We start from the raw sequence: 20603 nt of genomic DNA, 5'->3' as shown, positions 1-20603 counted from the left end.
TAGACAGTGAGAGAGAGAGACAGAGAAAAAGGTCTTCCTTCTGTTGGTTCATTCCCCAAATGGCAGCTACAGCTGGCACTGCACTGATTTGAAGCCAGGAGCCAGTTTCTTCTTCCCAGTCTCCCATGCGGGTGCAGGGGCCCAAGGAGTTGGGCCATGCTCCACTGCCTTCCCAAGCCACAGCAGAGAGCTGGACTGGAATAGGAGCAACTTGGACTAGAACCAGCACTCATATGGGATGCCAGCGCCACAGGTGGAGGATTAATCAAGTGAGCCATGGTGCTGGCTTTATTTAATTTTTTTAAAATTTCTTCTTTCTAATGAGGAGATTCTTGAATACTCACTGCTATACCTCAAGTTCATATGGTCTTATCATTATTGTCGCTCCCCCTCTTCGTGGAGGAGCAACACAGGACCCTGCGCTGTTCTTTCGTCTGCTCGGCCCTCCCCGGGTTTGCTGCTGGTTCTTCCCGGGTTGGCTACTATCCCTTCCACCTCCGTGGAAGGGCAGTTCCCCCTGGCCGCATTCCCCACTTCCGCAGGGGAGTGGCACACCGCCGGCCGGCTCTCTGGGGGCTGCACGGGTTCCCTTAGATGTTCCCCATAGATGTTCCCGGTGCATGCCGTCTCTCTCCTCCTTTATAGTCCTCCTCCGCCAATCCCAACTCGGCTGAGTACGCTGCTCTCCAATCAGGAGCAAGTCCTACAGTTAATTGGTTGAACTGGAGGCAGCTGTGCGGAAGCTGTTTACTTCTCTCCCAACGCCACATTGTGGGAGAGCAGATGCATAGAATAAGTCTTAATTCGAGTAACTTAGTCTAGTCCGGATTGCTCCCCACAGATCCCCCTTTCTTTTTATTTTTTGGCGTTGATACGCGCCTGTCTTCGGTGTCCCACGGCACACACTCTGCTCTACTTGCTAGCGTTGCCACAGGCTCTTACAAGTCCTATCAATCAGGAAAACCGAATCCGGGTCCTCTCTTCGCCATTGTGAGGAGGTTTTTAGGCGCTGATGCGTGCCTGTGTTCGGTGCCCTGCAGCGCATGCTCTACTCTGCTAGAACTGCCTGCAGGTGTTTACAAAACCTATCAGGCAAACCGAATCCAAGCCTTCTCATTGCCGTATTGTGGGGGAGACTTATTAGTGTTGGTTTGTGCCTATCTTCGGTGACCTGCAGCTCATACTCTGGTCGAGCTTTGCTGGCGCTTACCGCCTTAAATCAGGCAGACCGAATCCAAGCTTAATATTGTTGTATTGTGGGGAAGCCTTACTGATGTTAATTCGTGCCTGTCTTCGGTGACCTGCGGCGCATAAGCTGCTAGCTGCCCGCAGGTGCTCATCGCCTCACTTGATTAGGCAGACCGAATCCAAGCTCTCACATTGCAGTGTTGTAGGGAGGCCTTTTTATTTCTCTATTTCTCTATCTCCGGGCATTTCTATTTCTCCCATTTTACTTCTATCTTCCAGCATTCCTATTTCTCTCACTTTACTTCTAAAACTTCTGTTTCTCTTATCCCCGCAGCTTCCCGGCACCTCGCCCTGCCGGCAGCTTCACGGCTCCGCGCAGCTTCCCGGCGCCTCGCCCCGCCAGCGGGCTCCGCCCCGAGGCTGCTTCTCCGCGCCTCGCCGGCTCTGAGCCGCTTCAGCCCGCGCCTCATCTGCGCAGCTTCCCGGCTTTGCGCGGTCCGCGGGCTCCACGCTTAACCCTTTCGCGTCTGAACCACGGCCTACGCCAGCCCCGTTCCCTATCTATTCACGCCCCGTGCTCTCTCTGCACGCGGCGGCTTCCGCGAGTAACACAGTGTAGCTTGCGTCTCCGCCACTAGGATTCAATCTAAGTTCCCCGGGCTAGCCTGGCGAATTCAACCCAGCGTACGTCTCCGCCCCACGATTTGGCTTCCCGTCCTTTGCTCCCCGGGCTAATCAGACGGATCCCAACCTGGCTTGCGTCTCAGCTTCTGGTTTCAACTTTTCGCCCCCCATTCCCGGGCTAACTTGAGAATCCCAAAGTGGCTTTCGTTTCCGCCTTGGCCTGCCCCCCGCGGCTTCAATTTCCCTAACATTTTTCTCTACCCGGTATGTTTCCCCAAGCTTTCCTCCAACGATATTCCTCCCTCATTTCTCCTGGCCTCTCCCCACAGTCCGCGTCCGAGTCTGTTTGTTCTAGCTTTCACTTTCGCTTTCGACCTTAGAGATTTCTCCCAGCTTCCCCCCGTAGTCCGTATCCGAATCTATGCCTAGGCTTTCAATAGCTTCTTCCGGCTCCTTTTTCGTCCGGCTTTTCCCTAGGCTGTTTGCTAGTCTCTCTCTCCGGTATTTTCCCAGTTCTTCCCGTTTCTTCCCTCCTAAGTTTTTTATCCGTCCTAGGTTTCCTATCCGAGTCACGTTTCTTCCCTCCTAAGTTTTCTATCCGTCCTAGGTTTCCTATCCGAGCTAGGTTTCCTATCCGAGTCACGGCACCATTATGTCGCTCCCCCTCTTCGTGGAGGAGCAACACAGGACCCTGCGCTGTTCTTTCGTCTGCTCGGCCCTCCCCGGGTTTGCTGCTGGTTCTTCCCGGGTTGGCTACTATCCCTTCCACCTCCGTGGAAGGGCAGTTCCCCCTGGCCGCATTCCCCACTTCCGCAGGGGAGTGGCACACCGCCGGCCGGCTCTCTGGGGGCTGCACGGGTTCCCTTAGATGTTCCCCATAGATGTTCCCGGTGCATGCCGTCTCTCTCCTCCTTTATAGTCCTCCTCCGCCAATCCCAACTCGGCTGAGTACGCTGCTCTCCAATCAGGAGCAAGTCCTACAGTTAATTGGTTGAACTGGAGGCAGCTGTGCGGAAGCTGTTTACTTCTCTCCCAACGCCACATTGTGGGAGAGCAGATGCATAGAATAAGTCTTAATTCGAGTAACTTAGTCTAGTCCGGATTGCTCCCCACAATTATTACAGTAGGGTCTTAATAAATATGTTGAATAAATTTATATAACTTAGTATATATGAGATATAAGGCAATATTTCATGTTGATTGTATCTTTTAATCTTTCCAAGAATTCTGTGAGGTTGCTTTTATTAAGTTCACTCTCGTAGGGATGATGAAATAGAACTTTTGCAGTTGTTAATTTATGTGCCCAAAGCTACAGTATTGGCAATAGCAAACTTTGGATTTGATCTAGATAGCCTGACTTCAAAGCCTGACTTCAAAGCCAATAAGTATTTAAAAAATACTTATTGGAGAGGTTTACACCCCAGATGCCTACAATGACTTGCATGTATCAGAACCAAAATCGGGAATGTGAACTCAATCCATGGTTCCCTAATGGAAGGCAGAACTAATTACTTGAGTTATCATCCTTTCCCCCTAAAGCTGGCATTGGCAGGAAGCTGGAGTTGGTAACCTAGACCAGCAATCAAACCCAGATACTCTTGTTGCTGTGGATTCGTTCTGACAGGAGGAGCGTGGTGTCACAGAGGCACCACACAGACCCTGGGAGTCAGGTGAAAGCGGGCCAGAGGCAAGCAGCCTAAAGACTTGTTTATTTCAGTTGGTACAGCAGCTTATATAGCCTAGGCAGCCAATCCAGTCAAGGGGCAGTTTATGCCCTAACCAATCACAACCTGTTGCCAGGCAGGCTCCATTGCCAGGTGGTTTCCCAGTGGGTTTCCCAGTGGGTTTCCAAAGCCATTCCTGAGGCTCTGTTGTCAGGTGGTTTCCCAGGGGGTTTCCGAAGCCATTCCTGAGTAACAGATGCTCGCTTGCCAGAGGCCATCTTGGCATGGCCTTCTCATTCCACCACACACTGTGATATGGGATGTGGATGTCTTAACTGCTAGGCTAAGTACCTGCTCCTAAGCCTGTGCTTTTAACCTCCACTGCTTTCCAATTTTTTTAGCTCATTATTTTATCTGAAACCTATGTAGCAAAGGGGTAGAATTCTGAAAATATGGTTTCTGAAGACATTCGTGAAAAGTGATAGCCTCACTTCCTGGTAACAATGAAAAGTCATTATGGTTGACATTTGATGTTTAAAATTTATCAAACATTCTAATAAAATGTATCAACTAAGCCATTTAGTGCCTTCATGAATGTGAGATGTGACATGTCAAGTCTTATACTCACCACAAGAATTGGCAAATATAGATTGAAAGGCTTATGAAAAATATACTGAAATTTTTTGATCCAGTGGTAGCACAATGACAGAAGAATTCTTTCCTTTTAAAATAAGGATAGCACATATGCTGTCACTGTTGGCAAGAAGAATTCATGAGAAAATTAGTAGTCATCATATTTAATTAATGCATCTGTAATTTTAGCATTGGCTTTTCTTTCTCTCTGTTTTAATATCTCCTCCAAGATATACAAGTGGTTATAAATACTAAAGTTAATGATTATCACATTTATAAATTTATAAACTTTCTGACACTTTAACTCTACATTTTATATTTAAATAACAGATAGCTTGCCTTTTGCTTCTACTTATCAGCAAGTGATAAATGTGACCTGCTTATTAGTCACAAATATGTCATCTGAACATTTCTGAAGTGTTAACTTATGAATCTGTTTCAGCCTATCGCATATTTTATATTCAGAAAATGCAATCAAAAACACCATATTTTCTGATTTTTGATCTTCAGTTACAAATGAATCATTTTAATACTCCCACTTGGATTATTACACATAACATGTGGTATTATTATTATCATTATTGTAGTCTTTTATACTAATGTTTTATGTAGTTCATGAATAATAATTTAGGTGTCATTAGTTTCTTTGTTTTATTTTAAAAATTTAAAACCTTTATAAAATGTGAGGGAATAATGAGTCTTGCACACTCTCTATCCAAGTTCATTATTTTCTAAGATTTTATTATATTGGCACCCTCTGTCTCTGTCACCACATACGTGCACATGCACAAAGACTTACTTATTTATTTTACTGGACATATGCAAATAACATGAAGAGATCATGCTCCTTCTCCCCTTGTAATTGATTACTCATCTTTCCCATTTTCTTTTCTTCCTTTTAAAAATAGCAACAAAAATGATCTTTTTAAAGCTTATGCCACAGTGTGGGTTCCTTGCTCTTCCAATATTCAGGATTTCTGATGACTGATAACAAACTTCCCCTATATAATAATTATATCAATATCACTTTAAGAAAAAGAACATGCATTTGCTAATAACATCTACTGATTTTTTAATATACTCAATTGACCCAAAAAGTCTTTATTTATATAGCTTTAAAAAATCTAACTTTCCATTAAATTTCATTCATTGTGTTTTATCTTCTTATTTTCATTTCCACTGAAATAATACATTTACCTTTGTTGTTTTTCAAATTTTGGAGTTTTAGGAAACTCCAAAACTTCTACCCTATATCATTATCATTCTAATAATGGGTTTTACAGAGCACTTATTACTGTTAAATTATTTAATATAATTCCCAGCACAGTCCCATATTTCCCTTTTTTCAAACAATGAAATTGAGTCTAAGAAAGGTGAAGTAAATTTCCAAATTTGTCTTCAATAAGTTGCAAAATTCTGTTTAAATTCAGGTAAATCATACTCTATATTATTAGTGTTATTTATTATTTAATATTAAGAAATTTTACTGCATATACTGCTTTCCATGTCACATACAGTTATATCATCCCTTCCAAAATATGGTACTTAAGAAGCTAATAATTGACAGTGAAGAGGCAGGAAACATTAAAATAAAAGCTATTAAATAGTGCCAAAAGCTGACAAAACAAAAATGTACCAAAGAATGGTACATTAGTAAAAGCCTAGTCAGGGTAGCTTTGCTAGATCAAGGAGAAAGCTTGTGAAAATATTATATAGATAAATATTTGCTCTTATCTTTCATTAATTCATCCTACACAGTCCAACTTCACAGAATCTATTCCACCACATATTTGATATTTTGATATTTGTAATGTGGTGGTTGCTAAGTTAAAGAAGCCATACAGATTAGAGTTTTCAGAGTTATTTTTCTAGTTTTTAACCTATCAGAGATAAAAGAATATCTCAGATAATTAAAAAGTCAGATAAACATTCTGTTATTTGTGGCACTGATATCAGGTAAGGCAACATGCTATAAGCTTAGTAATACTAACCTCCTGTTGGCATTGAATGACATATATGGGACTAGCTTTTTGTTAGATTCTGTACTCGTGTTAAAGCTCTGTAAGGTCACTGATGAAATGGAACTTGAACTAGATTTTGTAGAAAGTGGAACAATAGTGATCAGCTTTGTGTTGTGACAGGTAAAGCTTTCTCCTGATATGCCAGCATCCCGTGTAGATCTCCATTTGAGTTCAGGTAGCTCTACTTCCATTCTAGCTCCATGCTAATGGTCCAAGTGAGAAGTCGAAGATGGCTCAAGTACTTGGTTCCCTGTACCCACATGGGGAACCAGGGTGAAGCTTCTGGCTCCTGGCTTCAGCCTGGCCCAGCATTGTCAGTTGTGGACATTTGGAGAATGAACGAGCAGGTGGAAGATCTTCCAGATCTCTCTCTCTCTTTCTCTCTCTCTGTCTCTGAAACATTGTCTTTCAAATAAATAAAACAAATTAACAAAAAATGAAGTGGAACAATACAGACCTTTAAGATAGGGGATGAGGAGGATGCATTCCAAATTGATAGTTCCAGAATAATATAGTCATATATAGCATCCTTTGAATATTATTATTCTTGTTTTCATATTATATGAAAGAAACCTACAAGAATATAGATATATATATAAATACATATCAAATATGTAGACTCTCTTGTAATATTACCTAGAATTTAAATATAAGGGCAATTAAAAAATTTATGAAAGTAGAATTAAAAGTTTACTCTGGAATAAGACATTTTGAAACCCATGAAGTTTTTTTCACACAGTTTCCATAACCTCTTTCTATAATCCTTTAATCTTTTTATTTTATGCTTTTATTTAATGAATAAAATTTTCATAGAGTGGGCATCCCTGTCTGGTACCAGGTCTCAGTGGAAATGCTTCCAACTTTTCCCCATTCAATAGAATGCTTGCTGTGGGTTTTTCATAAATTGCTTTGATTGTATTGAGGAATCTTCCTTCTATATCCAATTTACTTAGAGTTTTCATCATGAAAGTGTGTTGTATTTTATCAAATGCTTTTTCTACATCTATTGAGATAATCATATGGTTTTTCTTCTGCAGTCTGTTAATGTGGTGTATCATATTTATTGATTGGCAAACATTGAACCATCCCTGCATACTAGGGATAATTCTCACTTGGTCTGGGTGGATGATCTTTCTGATGTGTTTTTGCATTCTATTGGCCAGAATTTTATTGAGGATTTTTGCAACCATGTTCATCAGGGATATTGGTCTGTAATTCTCTTTCAATGCTGCATCTTTTTCAGGTTTAAGAATTACTGTGATGCTGGCTATATAGAAAGAATTTGGGAGGATTCCCTCTTTTTTGATTGTTCTGAATAGTTTGATAAGAATTGGAGTTAGTTTTTCTTTAAATGTCTGCTAGAACTCAGTAGTGAATCCATCCTATCCTGGGCTTTGCTTAGTTGGGAGGGCCTTTATTACTGTTTCAATTTCTGTTTAAGTTATGGGTCTTTTTAGGTTTTCTATGTCTTCATGTTTCAATTTAGGTAGGTTGCATGTGTCCAGGAATCTATCCATTTCCGATAGATTTCCCGGTTTGCTGGCATACAAGTTCTTGTACCAATTTATGAGGACTCTTTTTATTTTTTTTGGTGTCTGTTACATTCCCTTTTTCATCTCTGATTTTATTGATTTGGGTATTTTCTCTCCTTTTTTTTGTTAGCTTGGCCAATGGTGTGTCCATTTTGTTTAATTTTTCAAAAAACTAGCTTTTTGTTTGGTTGATATTTTGTAATGTTTTTTGGATTCAATTCTGTTGATTTGTTCTCTAATTTTAATTATTTTTCTTCTCCTCCTAGATTTGGGGCTGGTTTGCTGCATATTTTCTAGATCCTTGAGATGCATTGAAAGCTCATTTATTTGGTGCCTTTCCAATTACTTGATGTAGGCACCTATTGCTTTTATAAACTTTCCTTTTAACACTGCTTTTGCTGTATCCCATAAGTTTTGATATGTTGTGTTGTTATCCTCATTTACCTCCAGAAAGTTTTTGATTTCTTTTGTGACCCATTGTTCATTCAGGAGTATGTTGTTCAGTCTCCATGTGTTTGCATATGCTCTAGGAATTCCTGAGTTGCTAATTTCCAGCTTCATTCCTCTGTGGTCTAAGAAGCTGCATGGTATGATTCCAATTCTTTTTTTTTTATTTGTTTATTTTTTATTTTATTTTTATTTTTTGACAGGCAGAGTGGACAGTGAGAGAGAGAGACAGAGAGAAAGGTCTTCCTTTTGCTGTTGGTTCACCCTCCAATGGCCGCCACGGCTGCCGCGCTGCGGCCAGCGCACCGCCCTGATCCGATGGCAGTAGCCATGTACTTATCCTGGTCTCCCATGGGGTGTAGGGCCCAAGTACTTGGGCCATCCTCCACTGCACTCCCTGGCCACAGCAGAGAGCTGGCCTGGAAGAGGGGCAACTGGGGCAGAATCTGGCGCCCCGACCGGGACTAGAACCCGGTGTGCTGGCACCGCAAGGCGGAGGATTAGCCTAGTGAGCTGCGGCGCTGGCTCCAATTCTTTTAAATTTGCTGATACTTGCTTTATGGCCTAGTATGTGGTCAATCGTAGAGTAGATTACATGTACTGCTGAGAAGAATGTAAATTCTTTAAGTGTAGGATGAAAAGTTCTCTAGATATCTGCTAGATCCATTTGGGCTATAGTGTCGATTAAATCTGCTGTTTCCTTGTTGATCTTCTGTCCAGTTGATCTGTCTATTTCTGAAAGTGGAGTATTGAAGTCCCCCAATAGTATTGTATTGGAGTCTAAGTCTCCCTTTAATTCCCTACATTATCGTTTAAATAAACTGGTGCCCTGTAATAGGTGCATATACATTTATAATAGTTACAACTTCCTGTTGAATTGATCCATTAACCGTTATATAGTGCCCCTCTTTGTCTCTCTTAACTGTTTTTGTGTTAAAGTTTATTTTGTCTGATACTAGGGTTTCTACATGAGCTCTTTTTGGTTTTTGTTGTCATGGAATATCTTTTTCCAACCTTTCACTTTCAGTCTGCATGCATCTTGGTAAGATGTGTTTCTTGTAAGCAGTAAATAGATGGATTTTGGTTTTTAATCCACTCAGCCAGTCTGTGTCTTTTAACTGGAGAGTTGAGGCCATTAACATTCAATGTGACTATTAATAAGTAGTGACTTTGCCCTGCCATTTTCCCAAATATATTTCTAATATATGCTTTGAACTTCCTGTGATATTTTACTGGGAGGTATTCTTCCTTTACCTTCTTTCATATTGATGGCCATGTTTCTGTGTTTCTGTGTGTAACACATGTTTAAGCATCTTTGGCAGGGCTGGATGAGTGGTGACAAATTCTATACTAAGTAAAGATTTCCAAAGTTATTTGCACCAAAATAAAGTTTTTAAATTATAATATTCAAAAATTTTAAAAATATATGTATTTATTTTTATTCATTTAAAAAAAAGAGATATCAAGAAAGAGAGAAATCTGTCCATCAATTCACTCCCCAAATGCCCACCATAGCTGGAACTGGGCCAGGAGCTCAAAACCAAATCTATGCTTTCACATAGGTGTCAAGGACCCAAGTATTTGAGTAATCAACAGCTGCCTCTCAGGGTGCACATTAGCAGAAAGCTGGATCAGAAGTAGAGCCAGGATTGGATTCAGATACTAACATGGGATGCAGGCATGCCAAGCAGTGGCTTAACTGCTGTATCAAATGCCCACTCCAACAGCATTTTGAAGTACCTTTGTATTATCTTTATGAAATCTAGACCATAAGCTCTTCTAGAACTAAGAGTACTGGAGCTCTCATTTGGCCAGATTGTTAGACACCATGTCCCACAGTGAAATACTTGGATTTGATTCCCAGCTCTGGCCCCTTCTCCTGGTTCCTGCTTCAAGTACTAGAATCACTACTAATCACCTGGGAGACTGGATTGAATTCCAAATCCTAGTTTGAGCCTGTCCCAATTCCAGTTGTTTTTGGTATTTGTTGAGTGAACTAGGAGATGGGAGCTCACTCTTTGCTTGTCTGTCTCTCTGCCTTTCAATTAAAGTAGAAATTAAGGCCAGTGCTGTGGCTCACTAGGCTAATCCTCCACCTAGCGGCGCTGGCACACTGGGTTCTAGTCCTGGTCGGGGCGCTGGATTCTGTCCTGGTTGCCCCTCTTCCAGGCCAGCTCTCTGCTGTGGCCAGGGAGTGCAGTGGAGGATGGCCCAAGTACTTGGGCCATGCACCCCATGGGAGACCAGGATAAGCACATAGCTCCTGCCTACGGATCAGCGCAGTGTGCCGGCTGCATCCTGCCGGCCGTGGCTGCCATTGGAGAGTGAACCAATGGCAAAGGAAGACCTTTCTCTCTGTCTATCTCTCTCACTGTCCACTCTGCCTGTCAAAATAAATAAATAAATAAATAACTATAAATAAAAAATTAAAGAAATAGAAATTAAAATTAAAAAAAGAACTAATGGCATTATTTTTTTTTTACATTACCAGAAACTTGCATTGTGCTTGGCACATAAAGTTTTAGTGAATGTTAAATAATTATTAATTCATTTCACTTTTTATGTCTTTTTGGCTACTGCTGTGTACTGAATTATATTCTCTCCAAATTCATATGTTGGAATTCTAATGGTATTGAGAGATGGGTCCTTTGGGATTAATTAGGCCACATGGGTAAAGTTCTCATAATGGGATTAGTTATCTTCTAATAAAAAATAGGAGAGAGATCTCTCACTCTCTTTTCACCATGTGAAGATACAGCAAAGAATCACCCATTTACAAACCAGGAAGCCCTCATCAAGAGTTGAATCTACCAGTGCATTAACCTTGGAGTTTCCATCCTCCAGAACCGTGAAGAAATAAGGATCTGTCATTTAAGCCACCCAGTCTGTGGTGGTTTGGTACAACAGCATAGGATATGTCATATACCTACTCTCATCATTTATTTGCCTTCTTGGAGCCTTGTTATTTCACTGAACCTTCTATCGGGAAAATATTCTTAAAATTCCTACATTCAGGAACATATACTTAACTTTTACTTCATTTTTTAATGTTACATTCAATTCTCTTGTCATTATTATTGGCAACAATATATAATATTTATATATATTTTAAGATCCATCATTTATGCTCATCTAATGGAATTATTCTCTTACACATAAAGTTTAACATATCTAATATCATCAGTGACTTCATTAATTATTTCTTTATTTGATATCTGTACAATGCCTTCAATAAATTCAAAGTGAATTTAGGCAAACAATTGCTTTTTGCTCTAATGAAAAATGTCTAATTTTAAATCTTTTAAACAGAAAAGAGTAATGATGCCAATATTAGGAAGAGATTTTTCTATAAGAACTTTTAAAAAATTGTTTACTAGTAATAGAGCTGAAAAGATAAAATAGATTTTCAGAAAAGTGGAGACAACATAAATGATCATTTAAATAGGTACACTTAGCATATAAAGGAAAGAAATGGTTTGTTATCTTCTCTTTGGCAACAAAATTGATGCAGCTGGAAATGATAATGCATGGTGAAATAAGACAGATAGCACATGTTTTCCCTGATCTGTGGGAACTAACAGAATACCTAAAATGTGTATTTTGGTGAAATTGACATTTGAGATTCAGTGATTGTTTACAGCCTTTGACTGTACTGTTGAGGAACAGTGTTTTTTTCTTCATACTATTTGTTGAAATTTTTGCTTAGTGTAGTATAAAGTAAATTGAAAATAATAGATCTTTGTAAAAACTAATAGTGGTAATAGAGGGAAGAGGAAGAGAAGTTGGGAGTGTGGGTGAGAGGGAGGGTAGGGTGGGAAGTATCACTATGATCCTGAATCTGTATATATGAAATACCTGGTATTTGTTTATCTTAAATAAAACTTAAAAGAATAAAAAAAGCCAGCGCCGCGGCTCACTAGGCTAATCCTCCGCCTAGCGGCGCCGGCACACCGGGTTCTAGTCCTGGTCAGGGCGCTGGATTCTGTCCCGGTTGCCCCTCTTCCAGGCCAGCCCTCTGCTGTGGCCAGGGAGTGCAGTGGAGAATGGCCCAGGTGCTTGGGCCCTGCACCCCATGGGAGACCAGGAAAAGCACCTGGCTCCTGGCTCCTGCCATCTGATCAGCGCGGTGCGCCGGCCGCAGCGCGCCGGCCGCGGCGGCCATTGGAGGGTGAACCAACGGCAAAGGAAGACCTTTCTCTCTGTCTCTCTCTCTCACTGTCCACTCTGCCTGTCAAAAAAAAAAAAAAAAAGAATAAAAAAGTAAATGTACTATTAGAACAAAAAAAAAGGAAAATAAGAAAACTAAAGCAATGTTCATCAAATAATTTAAAGATAAAAATGAGTGCAAAACAGCTGCCTGAAGATATGACATCTTAGCTAAGTTCTAAAGGTTAAACTGGAATTTTCAATGTGAGGTAGTAAACACATCTAAAGTATAATTATGTCAAGTGTTTTAAGTGTTTTTAATGTAGTATTTTTCTCTTTTGCACTGCTATCTATGACTATCGCCCTAGATTACCAAATCCAAATATCTCAAGAACATTTGGGAAGGAATCATTCAGATAGCAATGCAAAGAGAAGGAAATAGTTCATTTTTCCACTACCAAAGTGTAATTTCAATTAAATTTAGTAAATAATCTTGAAATTCAAGCTGTGTTAATGAAAAATGAATAATTCTTTATACCCTACATGAATTATCAAGAATGAAGGATGCACATCCTATTTTCCTCCATTTTATAGAGTGGAGATTCCCTTCTACCTGTGCAAGTTATGTCTTTAGGCCCACTGCAGTAAATGAGAAGAGTATGAAGGAGTAAAAGTGAAAAACTTAAAGCCAGCACCTCTGCAAATATGGAGACTATGGAAATAAGTAATGCAATGGTAACTAATTTTCTATGGTCACTATAATGCAGACTAATTAGTTGGTGCCCAAGTAATGAGTTGGGTGGGAGAGTCTGCAGACCAAAAGACATTTTCATTCAATGTAGCCTTTTTCAGTTTCCAAACAACCTTGGCCTGCTATGAGAATGCAGTAACTCCTACTCAACCTCATGCGTAGATGCAGAGATGCTGAGTTCCTATGATTTATGGATTAGTGAAGATTCAGGATTAAAGGGCTGGAAAGCACAAATACCTTGAGAGCAAATGGCATATCCATTGGACTCCCAAATTACATTCTGAGTCCAAACTAGAATAATTACACCTAAGGGCTCTTCAGTCCAACAAAGATATTGTCAGTTACTCTAAACCAACAAACAGTAAAATCAAGGAACATCCACTTGACAATTTTCCTGATGTCCCATGAACACATTCTTTAAACACAGATTTTGAGTAAGAGTGGCAGAAAATTAAGAATTTACAGAATCAAACAATAAAATCATAAAGAGATCTGTTTAATAGAAATTAAGTTATATAAAGAGGTTACTTAGATTATGGAATCAGACTGCATTTATCAAATTGAAGTAAAATTTTGATTCCCCCTCCAAGCAATGTTTACTTTTCATCAAAATAACATTTCCTTGAGAATTCTGTGCTCCCAGACAAATCCATCCTTTGTTGGAACCTTGATCTTACTGTGGTGGTATAAATAGCACAACACTAGAGAAGAGAATAGGCCTTTTCTCAAGTTTTCTCTGGCTTTTTTCATATGAAATCAATAGCATCACTCATTGCACACAAAGTATCACAAAGTTTGCCTTTTAACCATAACTTCACTCTCCATCTAAGGCCAAAATCACTCTCATAGGCCAGCAGAGTTCAAGAGCCAGCATTTCTTAATATTGTTGCCTCTCCTCTCTTTCTGTTTGGGCTATGTGCACATATTTTTCTCTCCTTCACTGGTTCTCTTGTATTTTAAGCCCACAGAGGTCCTGTGACCAGCAATAGTTAGTCATGATGTTTTATTAGTGGTTCTTCCAGAAAACTCAATATACAAGTGATAAGTATTTAAAATGATATTGATAGATAAATTGCAGTGTTATTTTAAGGGTTCTCCATGAATTAAATATAGCAACAATTCACAAATCTAGATTACCATGGCATTAGCCCAGTTAAAATTAATTAATGTAGACAAGGTTTCACAATGAGGCCTGTATGGGTTATAGGTTTCCAAAGTGGCTTAAAAAGCTGTGCCACACACCAGTTCTTTTTATGCAAATTAGAAATTCTCCAGGTTCACTTTATTAACTACATGTGTTCAGTGTCAGTAGTTCTCAAATGTTTTCTTAGAATCATCTCATCAGCATCACCTGGAAACTTTGTTAGAGCTGCTCCACTGAAGACAGAATGAATTGAAATTCTGAGGTGGAGCCTAAGAAGAGTACTAACAAATCCTCTCTGTGAGATTCCTAAAGTTTAAGAACTTCCCTAGGCTGTATCTTACCTGTTCTATCCAAGATTATTTACCTGAATGAGGTTTAATGTATTATTTACCTGGAGAAATTTAATGAGAGTGTTGGTGAGCAAAGACAGATTTTTTTGCAACAGCAGAATCGGCAGCAAATATTGCTTTTCCTACCTAGTGGAAGCTTGTAGATGTGAGCCAAGGCACCACCACCACCACGATATTGCTAAAGCTGCAGCTCTAAAGTTCTGTTCAGCAACTCATCTGCAACCTGTAAGTACCCTTTTCCTCAACAACAACGGGCAAGAGAAAGTCAGGATTTAGGGCAACACAAACAGTTAAAGTATCCTCCTGAAAGCAACACAAATAATATTTAAGTATTGTTTGGAGATAGCCTTTAATAAGAAGTTAAAAAGCATATTTAAATTTTTACCCCCTTGTAGTTTGAAATGTGCATTTCATTATTATATTTAAAAATGAGCATGGATCTACTGTACATATGAAAAGCTGAGGATAATTCCAAAATGGTTCCTCTAAAGATTGTTTGTCTTTGATATAGAGTTGGATATGTTCTGTTTTAAGTGACATTTAAAAAAATCCCTATCATTTATAGTATTCTTCCTATTTAACAGGATTAATTAATTTTTTTTTTTTGAAATGCGGAGTTATAAAGCAAGAGAGAGGAAGGGGGGAGGGGAGAGAGAGAGAAAGAGAGATCTTCCATCTGCTAATTTACTCCCTAAATGGCTACAACCCCTGAGGCTTGGCCTGGCTAGAGTGAGGAGCCTGGACCTCCATCCTGGTCTCCCATGTGGGTCATCCTCCACTCTTTTCCCAAGTGCATTAGCATGGAGCTGGATTAGAAGTGTAGTAGCTGGGGACTTGAACAGTTTCCTGTATGGGATACTGGCATCCCAGGCAATAATTTAACCCACTGCATCGTAATGCCAACCCCTATAATATTATATTTATATTAAATTCCACAAGTGACCTAGCAACTCCAGGTATAATTGGGGATACTATTGTTTAGGTAGACCTCATGACAGTTTAGATATATAAAAAGTGTCTACACATATGACACCTAATTATAGGATCCAGGAAATTATATCAGAGTGTGAATTGTGATGTTCTTAAAGTATGAAAAGTCTTTTTTTAAAGATTTATTTATTTGAAAGAGTTATACAGAGAGAGGAAGAGAGGGAGAGAGTCTTCCATCTGCTGGTTCACTCCCCAATTGGCTGCAATGGCTGTAGCTGCGTGGATCCGAAGCCAGGAGCCAGGAGCCAGGAGCTTCTTCAGGGTCTTCCCAAGGATTTGGGCCATCTTCAACTGGTTTCCTGGGCTATAGCAGAGAGCTGAATGGGAAATGAAGCAGCCGGGTCTCAAACCAGTGCCCATATGGGATGCTGGCACTGCAGGCAGTCGCTTTACCCATTACATCACAGTGCTGTCCCAATGAAATGTCTTATTGAAAACATGGGGCAGATAGTGTCTGCATCTATTTTCATTTTGATATATGATTTTGAATTTCCACATGAACAAGAGAATTTATAATGGAAGTAAAAGTTATTCAGTGTGTATTGATTTACAAAGATTTATTACTATTAAATGAGTATAAATCATTAGATATTTAAATATACTTAAAGAGATGAGGTATTTATTTTTTAAGCAAAAAATATTTAAGATATTTAAGTTTGCCATTGTGTTGCATGGCAAAGAGGATTGAGATGTTAAAGTTGGTCCCAACATTGTGCTGTAGTGAGTAAAGCTGCTGCCTGCATTGGTGGCATCCCATATAACATATTAAGTTGCTCATCAACAGTAAGGGTGAGGGCTGATCAAGTCACCATTTCTCATAGTGACAGAAAGATATTTTATCATTTTTAAAAGCCAAGTAGATACAACCCTATTACATGCATGTTCTCTAGATAAGTGGTAATTAGTTCAAATAAGAGAACTTGATGCCTCTGTTACTCATAGTTGATGATAAATTCAGCTTGTAATTGGGATGACCATCAGTGGTATTCAATTGGTTTTACAGAGGAAAAGCAAACCTCATATCTTTATGGCTGGAGGTAGTTTTGTGATTTGTAGTGAGCTAGGCTTTTCTACTCCTTCAGAAACTGGGAGATAGGATGCTATCTTCCTTGCTGATTACATTTCAAAGAAATGGCTTTCAGGTCCTGGAAATATTTCTAAATTTTGAGAGTGGAGGGAGACTTATTTAGCATTTAAAAAGATTTATATACATTTGGAAAAGACAGAAAGGACTGACAATTGCCAGTGTTCTAAGGTGAAAGCTTGAAGATTAAAGGAGGTGAGGGAGAGTCTCTTGTTTTCAACAAGTAAAAGTGAGCCCCTTTTAAACTTGTATTTGCTCTTATACTGTCCTTTCAGTCTCTAATAGGGGTTTTCTCTTTATTTATATTTGCTTTACCCAATACACAGTCTCATTTGAATAGTAGGCATTAGGGCAGGAATATAGAACTGAAAGGAAAGCCAAGCCAAATGACCTTTAATAAGCTTCAGAAAAGACAAGGAGTTTATGAGTCTCTTCCCTTTCTTTAATTTAGCTCTTCATTTTTTTCTCCATTTCTCTGAACTATAATATCTAAACCGATGTGCTTTAAATTTAACTAAATACCTTTCTTTGAAAATCAATTCGTTATCCTGATTTCCTTATCTGTTGGTTATACTGTAACCAAACCTATCATCAGGTGCTGAAGGCAAGAGAAGACTCACAATCTGAGGACGAGGATTTGGGGAAATAAGGAAAGTTTATTTAGGGTGCTAGCAACCAGGGAGGACACTGCTAGTAACCAGGAAGGTAGCAGTACCTTCACCTCTCCACCAAAGGGAAACAGGAAACCCATATTCGCTCCCTCACTACTTTGGGCATGAACACTACTTTAGCCATGAAGTAGTAGGGGGTGAGCTCTCCTAGATGCTCCTTGGCTAACTGGGCCTCTTGTGGCAAGGTCATTCAGGTCTTTTGCAACAGTGGCTGATTTCAGTGAAACAGAAGGCAGATATATAATCAAAGAGTGGATAGTTTTTCCCAGGTCAGTACCAGGTCACTCAGGACTTTTAATCCTCCAAATGGTATATGTTAGCCTTTGTTACAGTATCTCCCTTTTAGTAATCTCTCCTCAAAATGTGCACAGTCTTCCTCCGTGGAACTCTGTGGGAAGAAGTCCCAAGTGATGGTCCATTAACTGGTGATTCTAAGGTTGAATAAGTTTTATAATTTTTAAGTTTTTATTGTATTTCATAGATAAAAGTCCAAGAAAATACCCATACTTGTCTTCCTTCATCAAATCTACCCCTTTCCTTTCTATTTTCATTTCTGCAATAACTGTTTTAAGAACATAATGAACTTCCCACCATACCCTTCCCACTCTCCTTCCTCCTTTTTTTTCTTATTTTTCTTTTAATTATTAAAATAATAAATATTATATTTAAAGATTTATTTATTTATTTGAAAGAGTTACACAGAGAGAGGAGAGGGAGGAAGGGAGGGAGGGAGAGAGAGAGAGAGAGAGGTCTTCCATCCGATGGTTCACTCCTCAATTGGCTGCAATGGCTGGAGCTGCGCTGATCCGAAGCTAGGAGCCAGGAGTTTCTTCCAAGTCTTCTATGTGGGTTCAGAGGCCCAAGGCCAGGCCAGAGCAGAGAGCTGGATGGGAAGTGGAGCAGCTGGGTCTTGAACCGGCACCCAAATGGTATGCCAGTGCTTCAGGCCAGGGCGTTAACCCGCTGCACCACAGCGCCAGCCCCTACGATGATATATTTTCAATTTTTATAGTCACAAGCTTAATCCTCCACTAAACAAAGATTCAACAAGTAATAAGTAGAAAATCCACTGTTCCTTGAGTGTATAGACAAGGATTATAAACAATAATCAAATCATAAAATGTTAATTTCACTCATATATATTATATTTTCATACTCTTTATATCAGTTACCACAAATTAGGGAAAACATATGATATTTGTCTTTTGGGGGACTGGTTTATTTCACTAAGCATAATGGCTTCCAGCTGCATCCATTTTTTGCAAATGGATTTCATTCTTTTTTAAGGCTGAGTACTATTCAGACATCTGGTTGATTCCATATCTTAGCTATTGTGAATTGAGTTGCTATAAACATGGATAAAAGATAACTTTTTCCTATGCTGGTTTTATTTCCTTTGGGTAAATTCTTAGCAGTGGAATGGCTGGGTAATATGATAGATCTACTTTCACATTTCTGAGGAATCTCCATGCTGCCTTCCATAATGGCTATAATAGTTTACATTCCCACTGACATTGTATTTGAGTGCCTTTTCTCCCAAATCATTGGCAGCATTTGTTTGATGATGATGATGGTGATGATGGTTTTGATTTTTGGATGATATCCATTCTAACTGGGATGAGGTGAAATGTCATTGTGTTTTTGTTTGCATTTCCCTGATAGCCAGTGATCTTGAGGATCTTTTCATCTGTGTGTTATGTTTCATCCTTTGAAAAATACCTGTTCCTCTCTTTTGCCCATTCCTTAACTGAATTTCTTTATTTTATTGTTGCTGAGTTTCTTGAGCTCCTTATATATCCTGGATATTAATCCTTCATCAGATGTGTAATTTGCAAATATTTTCTCTCATTCTATCAATAGTCTATTTACTTTGTTGATAGTCCATGAATAGGTGACTCTATAGTTAAATAAACTTTTAAAAAGAAGTATGCAATTGTTTTTCAGTTTAAAAGTTATTTTGGTGAGTGAGTCATTGACTATTTTAATAAGTTGGAATTTGTATGTATGTACATATATATACACACACAGTTAAGTATATGTATACATAAATATGTGTTCATGAATATAAATACCACATATGTTATATATGAATATATATCATGTGTAAATACACACATACATACAGATAAAATATTTCCTATATTATCTTTCTTAATTAATGGATTGTAATGAGAAAGGCAATTTCGGAGGGCATTGCTTATAGTATACTTAGGAGGTTATGCATTTTTATATTAAACTATGTTTGCAGTTATTTATTTTTGGTGGTGTGTATGTGACAGTTTGTGCAAATGAATGTAAAAATATAGTTATATATAACTACGTACTGGGACCATTGGAAATAAATGGACTATGCAAATAAGTATAAACTAAGGCTATTTATTCAGAGTTGTTATAGCAAGGGAGCCAGCCATCATTACTTGTCTTTGACACAAACTCATAGGCAGTAAAGAGAGTAAGAAAACTTTATACTTAAAAAGAAAGGCCTCAAATTATACTCTGATTGCAGGGTGTTTTCATGAGACAGTGGGGAAGAGTTGGTTTGGGCAAACTGGAATTGGAACATCTTATCTTACTAGTTTGGGCAGAATATTTGGTCTTTTTGATTGATCCCGAGTTGGAAGTAAGGAGAAAATTTAAGGAATTTTGCTTTTATTGTTGAAATGAACTTTCTTGCTCTCTATTTGCAAAGGTTGATGTTTTTGGCTCTTGGTACTTCGTAAGTGGGTCAGCGTTCTATTATTATCCATGGTCTGGACACTATCCATGTTTATATTCAGGCCTTCAGATTAAAGAAAGAAAGAAAAAAAGAATCACTCTTAGTGACCCATGGAACTATATTACTTTGGGAAATGTTGTTTTACAGTACATTCATTTTTAGTGCATGATCTCCTGTACTTCCCACTTCAAGTAAGTTAAAATTTTTTCCTTCTTCCATAATTTATCACCTATTTTGGTTGCAATGCTATTTGCTATTTTTTTTTGCTTTACTTGAAAAATTCCAATAACTAACTCCAGATCCTTTCTCAAATATATTCTTGCCATAGATTATAGGCTAGATTTAATTTTGATACTTCTTTAGTCGAAAATATTTAGTGTCTTATCCATTGTTGCATAATTATTTCCGTTCTGACCAATATAAGAACTTCCCTACTATCTTCCTATAATTTGCTTTTCTACTTGTATCTTGAAATATTTTTTTCTTTTCAAACGTTATGTCTGCTTGCCCTTCTGTAGTATATTTATCAATCTCAATCACCAAAAGTCTTTTTTTTTTTTTTTAATTCATTGGGGACCATATGAACTTCCACTTCTTTGAAACAGTCTTTTAGGATCAATGCTGAACGCATCCACTTAGAAC

At 38.9% G+C, this 20603-nt stretch overlaps 1 protein-coding gene across 10 annotated transcripts in view; it reads left to right on the top strand.

Moving 5' to 3' along the window:
* The window catches only part of CSMD3 (CUB and Sushi multiple domains 3), a 1302111-nt gene that overhangs the window by 794690 nt on the left and 486818 nt on the right, over positions 1 to 20603 (top strand). The window contains exon 1 of one of the 10 annotated variants that reach the window (XM_070075858.1): positions 12940 to 14725. The exons of the other annotated variants lie outside the window; for them this stretch is intronic. The gene's annotated coding sequence lies outside the window, so the exon portion shown is untranslated. Of the gene's footprint in view, positions 1 to 12939; positions 14726 to 20603 lie in introns of those variants that run through there. 10 annotated transcript variants of the gene reach the window in all.

The sequence above is a fragment of the Oryctolagus cuniculus genome, chromosome 6, assembly GCF_964237555.1.
Source record: "Oryctolagus cuniculus chromosome 6, mOryCun1.1, whole genome shotgun sequence".
NCBI classification, from domain to species: Eukaryota; Metazoa; Chordata; class Mammalia; order Lagomorpha; family Leporidae; genus Oryctolagus; species Oryctolagus cuniculus.
The sequence above is the reverse complement of the archived record's forward strand: the minus strand, read 5'-3'. Positions and strand labels throughout refer to the sequence as shown.